Consider the following 7,790-nt stretch of genomic DNA (forward strand, 5'->3'; position numbering starts at 1 on the left):
TGCACCGCGAGGATCCCGCCAATCAGCTTCCTTGCGCCTTACGGGTTTTCTAGCCCGTTGACTCGCACACATGTCAGACTCCTTGGTCCGTGTTTCAAGACGGGCCGAATGGGAAACCGCAGGCCGACGCCCGGAGCACGCTTGAGGTGCCGAAGCACGCCGGGCGGCGCGTGCTGAATCCACGATCGGCGACGACGTCTCCACGGGCGTATCAAAGGCCCAGGCTTGGGCCGCCGCCACGACCGCGTCGGTCCACGCCCGAGCCGATCGGCGGACCGGCTCTCGCCGTTCCACATCCGACCAGGGCGCATCGCCGGCCCCATCCGCTTCCCTCCGAGCAATTTCAAGCACTCTTTGACTCTCTTTTCAAAGTCCTTTTCATCTTTCCCTCGCGGTACTTGTTCGCTATCGGTCTCTCGCGCCGTATTTAGCCTTGGACGGAATTTACCGCCCGATTAGAGGGCTGCATTCCCAAACAACCCGACTCGTGAAGCGGCGCCTCGTGGTGCGACGGGGTCCAGGCGACAGGGGCTCTCACCCTCTCCGGCGCCCCTTTCCGGGGACTTGGGCCCGGTCCGTCGCTGAGGACGCTTCTCCGGACTACAATTCGGACGCCGATGGCGACCGATTCTCAAGCCCTGGGCTTTTCCCGGTTCGCTCGCCGTTACTAGGGGAATCTGGTAAGTTTCTTTTCCTCCGCTTATTGATATGCTTAAACTCAGCGGGTAATCCCTGACACAGGGTCGCGATGCGAGCACCGTCCTTACGATCCGAAAGGGTTCAAGGGTCTCGATCGACGGACGCGCGCGACTCGAACGAGGTTGCTTACAGCGTTACCACCGATCGTCGCGACGATGATGTCGTCGAGGACTCGAATTAGGCCAACCGCTGGCTGTGAGCGCACGGGAGGCCAATTTCCGCCCGCGGTCAACCGAGGCTCGAGGGCTCATGGTTGGATGGGGCGACGATGCGTGACACCCAGGCGGACGTGCCCTCGGCCTAATGGCTTGGGGCGCAACTTGCGTTCAAAGACTCGATGGTTCACGGGATTACGCAATTCACCAAGTATCGCATTTCGCTCGTTCTTCATCGATCACGAGGCCGAGATATCCGTTGCCGAGAGTCGTTACGTATATTTTGCGACAAGAGAACGGCATCACTGAAGCACCGACACCGCGACGGTGCGGCGACGGAAAACGTGCCTTTTTCGTTTCGATTCCTTGGCGCGATTCGCGCCGGGGTTTTGTTCGTTTTGCCTCGAAGAGTTGATCCGGCATCTCACCCACCCGACAGGCAGAGGGACGACGAGACTGGCCGCTCCGAGACACGGGGGTGGCGAGAAGGCGAGATGCACCGCACCACCTCCGGTGTTGTTTACAACTTCGTTCGCGGGTCGTTACGCTGGGCAGGTTTCGACAATGATCCTTCCGCAGGTTCACCTACGGAAACCTTGTTGCGACTTCTCCTTCCTCTAAATGATAAGGTTCGGTGGACTTCTCGCGACGTCGCGGGCTGGCGAACCGCCCACGTCGCCGCGATCGAACACTTCCCGGACCATTCAATCGGTAGGAGCGACGGGCGGTGTGTACAAAGAGGCGGGGACGTAGTCAACGCGAGCTGATGACTCGCGCTTACTAGGAATTCCTCGTTGAAGACCAACAATTGCAATGATCTATCCCCATCACGATGAAATTTCAAAGATTACCCGGGCACTGTCGGCCAAGGCTATAGACTTCGTTGAATACATCGATTGTAGCGCGCGTGCGGACCCAGAACATCTAAGGGCATCCACAGACTGTTATTGCCTCAAACTTCCTTGGCCTAAAGGCCATAGTCCCTCTAAGAAGCTAGCCACGGAGGATCACCTCCGTGTAGCTGAATAGCGAGGTGAGGTCTCGTTCGTTAACGGAATTAACGGACAAATCGCTCCACCAACTAAGAACGGCCATGCACCACCACCCATAGAATCAAGAAAAAGAGCTCTCGATCATCAATCCTTACTATGTACGGACTGGTAAGTTTCCCGTGTTGAGTCAAATTAAGCCGCTGAGCTCCCTCCTGATGGTGCCCTTCCGTCAATTCCTTTAAGTTTCAGCCTTGCGACCATACTCCCCGGAACCCAAAGACTTTGATTTCTCATAAGGTGCACGGCGGAGTCCTAAAAGCAACATCCATAGATCCACTTAGTCGGCATCGTTTATAGTTGAGACTAGGGCGGTATCTGATGTCTTGAGCCCCCAACTTTCGTTCTTGATTAATGAAAACATCCTTGGCAAATGCTTTTCGCGGTTGTTGCGTCTTTCATAAATCAAGAATTTCACCTCGACTATGAAATCTGAATGCCCCCATTGTCCCCAGTTAATCATTACTCCGATCGTAAGGCCAACACAATAGGATCGAAATCCTATGATGTTATCCCATGCTAATGTATACAAGCGTGAGCACTGCTTTGAGCACTCTAATTTCTTCAAAATAACAGCGCCGGAGGACGACTTGACAGTGGGCGAGGGGGCGCATCGCCGGCAGTAGGGACAGCGAGACCCGGTGCTCACAGTGAGGCGGACCAGCCGACCCACTAAGTCCAACTCGAGCTTTTCGCGCAACAACTTAAATATACGCTATTGGGCTGGGTACAGGCTGCGGCACCGAGACTTGCCTCAGATGGATCATTAAGGGCTCCTTAGGAATCGAACCCCTAATTCTCAAGTCACAAATACTTTCCATCCTTGAAGCCCTTATCCTACCACCATCGAGAAAGTTGATAGGGGCCCGAAATTTGAATTGGTGCGTCGTAGGCACAAAAGCCGTGCGATCAGATGATTATCATGAATCATCGAGACAGGGCAAAGCCGCGTCGACCTTTATCTAATAAATGCATCCCTTCGAAGTCGGGTTTGTTGCGTGTGCTCTAAATTACTACGGTTATCCGAGGTAGCAAATACCATCAAACAAACTATAAGCTGATTTAATGAGCCATTCGCGGTTTCCGATTGAATTTGTTCATACTTACATGCATGGCTTAATCTTTGAGACAAGCATATGACTACTGGCGGGATCAACCAGGTAGCATTCCTCCGCGACGTCGGCGCTGCATGGCCCTCAACATGCCCCGTGAGCTACAGAGGTCATAACGAACACGAGCATCATCCGTGTCAAAGAGACAAAATGCATAGGCATCGAGATGAGGCCTGAACCCTACTCTCAAAATATTTTCCGCATCCAAGCACGATCGAGCACCAATTGCACCGACGAGGCCACGCCGATTTGAGGCGCACTCAGGACACGGGCGATTGAGGTCCACCACGCACCCGAGGGCACGGGATGGAAGGGACGGCAACATCCATAATTCCATCTGGCTTGTGCGCGCGGGATCGATCGCACCCTTAGGTTCGATTACAGCAAGGGGACTTAATGAAGAATTGCGGATCGACGGTTCGATGCAGGTAGCATGGGCCTGCCAATACACACAACAAAACGCCCTCATATACCTATTGCGTACTATAGTAGCGCCCACACACGCCAACAGCCCGCAACCGAATGGTAGGGGCCGGAAGGAACAACGAACGAGCGCACCACAACCGCCAGCAGGAGACTACGAGGGAAAAGTCCACCAGGACTTGAGTCGAAACCAAGACCGACCTAAACTCAACACACCCCATTGGGCCGTTGCCGTCAAAGGGACTTGGTACTAGGGTCATGAGCAGTTTCGAATGTCGGGCAAGGGCTTGGCAAGGCCAAGGCACCGTGTGGTCGCCGACTTGGATGCTGAGGCGTCCCTAAACGTGACAGGGCGAAAGGGCAAGCCAAGCTCAGGCCCATAGCAATGCGCCACCCCAGAGAGATCTTTGCCGAATAGGGAACTTGGTCTTGGAGTCGTTGGCTACATTTCTATGGGCACAGGCTTGACCGGCCGGAAGGTGTCACCCAGCCACCACGACATCGGCTCACCCCGTGGTGAGTCGTTGCGGAACAACCCGACCCCATGGGGCTAGAGCGCACCACCTCAGCTCGGAGGGGGCGCCGGGGCAGCGGATCTCTACCCCTTAAAGAGCTAAAAAACTTCGTCAATATGCTGCCGGCAACATTCGACTGTCTGAAATGCGGACACTCTTCTGCCCGCATCCAGGCACCAAGGTGCCGATGGGTGCCAGGCTCCACATCAAGCACCAAATTCCGATGGTGTCGGGGGCTCCACGCATCCTAGCCACCGAGTACCGATGCTGCCCGGCTCCCGCATCGAGCCACCAAGGTGCCGATGGTGGCGGGCTCCCGCGACCAAGGGCCGAGGTGCCGATGGTGGCCGAGGCCCCGCGACCAGGGCCTATTTACCGATGGTGCGAGGCTCCCGCGACCAAGGGCTTGGTTTGCCGATGGTGCCAGGCCTCTCCGCGACGAAGGGCCTAGGTTGCCGATGGTGCCGGGGTTCCCGCACATCAAGCACCAGGGTGTCGATGGTGCTCAGGGCTCCCGCGACCAAGGGCCTGGGTTGCCGGCGGTGTCAGAGGCTCCCGCACGACCAAGGGCCTGGTTGCCGATGGTGTCGGGGCTCCCGCATCCAGCACCTAGGGGCGATGGCGGAGCACCCCACGACCAAGGGCCTATTTTCTCGATGGTGCCGAGGCTCCCGCGACCAGGGCTTGGTTTTGCCGATGGTGCGGAGCCTCTCGCACGACCAAGGCCTGGTTTGCCGATGGTGCCGGGTTTCCCGCATCCAAGCACCAAGGTGCCGATGGTGCTCAGGCTCCCGACCAGGGCCTAGGTTGCCGGCGGTGTCGGGCTCGCACATCATTAGCACCGAGGTCTTGATGGTGCCCGAGCTCCCTGCGACCAGGGCCTGGGTTGCCGATGGTGCAGGGGCTCCACTTTTCGAAGCAAAGGGTGCCGATGGCGCGAGAGCTCCTTCATGGCAAGGCTTGGTTGCCGATGGTGTCAGGCTCCTGCACATCCTAGCACCAAGGTGGAAGTGGTGCCAGAGGCTCCCGCCGACCAAGGGCCTATGCTCTGGAGCAGTTCGCAGAACCATGGGACGGATCGCGAACCGCCGGACAGGATCGTGAACCTTAGGAACCCTAAGGCGGTGGGGAAACGTCCGTCAAAACATCTCATGGCGTGGCGTGCCTGGACAACCCTACTCGCTCAATATCACCTCCCCCTAAAAGGCTAAAAAACTTCAATGCGCTACGGGTGACATTCCTTATGTATGAAATAGGGACACTTTTTTTTGCGGCTCACTGTGAGGGGCCCAACTTTAGCTTTGGTGCTCGGCTCGCTCATCCATGCAAGGTGCGTGGTGCTCGAGGCTCCCACATCAAGCACCAAGGTACAGATGGTGCTGAAGAGCTCACGCCACGACCAAGGGCCTAGGTTAAAGCAGTGTCCAGAATCCGTACATCCTTGTAAAGTCTTAGATGGTCTCAGGGCTTCCCACAACCAAGGCATAATTTGCCCGTGGTGTCGATGCTCCACACATCCATGCACCAAGGTCTTGGGTGCGCGAGGCTCCGCACATCAAGCATCAAATTCTGGAGTGGTGCAGAGGCTCCACACATCAAAACCACCAAGGTCTTTGGGCTCTTGTTCGAAAGGGAGGGCGGAGATTCATCCATTATTGGCTATCCAAATTCTACCCTTGGGTTGGGGAGGGACAACTCATTCATTATTAGTCATAGAACATATAATGATATTGAATTCTACCTTTGGTATTGGGGAGGGACACGGCAAGCTCACCATGATGACCCGTATATGTTAAGGATACCTGGCGGGATGGATCGTCGAACCGTAGAACCTAACAATGGTGGGGGCACCGACTTGAGGGCATCACGATGGGCGTGACATTGCACTGATAACCCTGCTACGCTCAATGTCTCTTCCCCCTAAGGAAGCTAAAAAACTTGGTCAATGCTGCAGGCGACATACATATGTATGCGAAATAGGGACACGTTTTTTTTAGTTCCATATGTCAAAGCAGGGACACTTTTTTGGCGACCCACTTGCAGGGCGTGGTTGTCGATGGTGCTCGTGGCTCCGCATCAAAGGCGCAAGGTGCCGGTAGAGCTCCCCACATGTCTGAAGCGAGGCCAGGTTTTTTGTGCGCTTTATTCCTTGACTTGAGTGTTTTTAGAAGATTTTGCTGTTGGCTAAAACAAATGCAAGCCGAATGTTGGTCCATGAAACGCTGGCGATGGGCGAGAAAATTGAACAGTCCGGGTCTGTGATGGGGCGGCACTTCCGGCAAAGGCCCGTTGTGCCATGTTCCACGAAGAGGCAACACGGCGGTGTTTAACTCGCCACCAAGTCCCCACAGGGACCCGGTGAATCGTGCAGCGGAACTAGAGGATGGGATAGGGCGATAGGGGAGGGACGAATCAGGCGACAAAGGGCTGAATCTCGGTGGATCGTGGCAGCAAGGCCACTCGCCGCTACAATACCGTCGCGTATTTAAGTCGTCGCAAAGATTCTACCCGCCGCTCGGTGGAATTACGCTCGAGGGCGCCGACTTGTCCGCCGCGCTGCCCTGACACGTGCCTTGGGGCGGAGGCCCCTCGCGGAATCGGCAATCGGGCGACAGGCGCGTGCGTCGCTGGCCCGGATTCTGACTTAGAGGCGTTGATGCCGTAATCCAGATAACCTTCGCCAGCTTTTCAACCAATAGCGATGACCAATTGTGCGAATCAGCGGTTCCTCTCGTACTAGGTTGAATTACTATTGCGTAGCGGCCATCGATGAGTAAAACTAACTTTGTCTCACGACGGTCTAAACCCGCTCACGTTCCCTATTGGTGGGTGAACAATCCAACACTTAGTGAATCGCCTTCACAATGATAGGAAGAGCCGACATCGAAGGATCAAAAGCAACGTCATATGAACGCTTGCGCCTGACGATTATCCTGTAGTAACACCGGCCTCTGGCTTCAAATTCCGAAGGTCTAAAGGATCGATAAGCCACGCTTTCACGGTTCGTATTCGTCTTGAAATCAAACGAGCTTTTACCCTTTTGTTCCACACGGATTTGTTCTCGTTGAGCTCATCTTAGGACACTGCGTTATCTTTTGGATGTACCGCGACAAACTCCCACGACAATGTCTTCCGCGGATCAGCCGGCCGAAGCCGGCCTTGAGTCAAAGAGGGCCGTGCCCTTCTCAGATTCAGAATAAGTAAAATAACGTTAAAAGTAGTGATATTTCAATTTCGCCCGAGCTCCCACTTATCCTACACCTCTCAAGTCATTTCACAAAGTCGGACTAAAGTCAAGCTCAACGGGTCTTCTTTCCCGCTGATTACATGGCCCGTTCCTTGTTGTGGTTTCAGCTGGATAGTGAAGCGGGGCGGTGGGAATCTCGTTAATCCATTCATGCGCGTCACTAATTAGATGACGAGGCATTTGGCTACCTTAAAGAGTCATAGTTACTCCCCCGTTTACGCGCGGTTGAATTTCTTCACTTTGACATTGAGCCTTTGGTAAATCACATTGCGTGAGCATCCGAGAACCATCGCAATGCTTTGTTTTAATTAAACAGTCGGATTCCCCTTGTCCGTACCAGTTCTGGTCGACTGTTCGTCATGGGAAGGCCCCGAGGAGCCGTTCGATCCGTCCCCGGCGCGCGGCGACCCGCTCTCGTATGCGGAGGGCAGCTCAGGCAGTGCGCCGGCAGCCGACAGGTTCAGGGCTGGGACCCGTGCACCCAGCCGAGAGCCAATCCTTTTCCGAGGTTCGGATCCATTTGCCGACTTCCCTTGCCTACATTGTTCCATTGACGGGCTGTTTCGCCAGAACCTGATGCAGTTATGAGT

The 7,790-nt window shown here is 55.2% G+C and overlaps 1 pseudogene; it reads right to left on the reverse strand.

Annotated features, from left to right (window-relative positions):
• Positions 1-972: 972 nt before the first annotated feature.
• On the reverse strand, positions 973-1,125 carry LOC128036908 (5.8S ribosomal RNA; annotated as a pseudogene).
• Positions 1,126-7,790: the final 6,665 nt, after the last annotated feature.

This window comes from Gossypium raimondii, unplaced genomic scaffold, assembly GCF_025698545.1.
Source record: "Gossypium raimondii isolate GPD5lz unplaced genomic scaffold, ASM2569854v1 Contig00080, whole genome shotgun sequence".
Lineage (NCBI taxonomy): Eukaryota > Viridiplantae > Streptophyta > Magnoliopsida > Malvales > Malvaceae > Gossypium > Gossypium raimondii.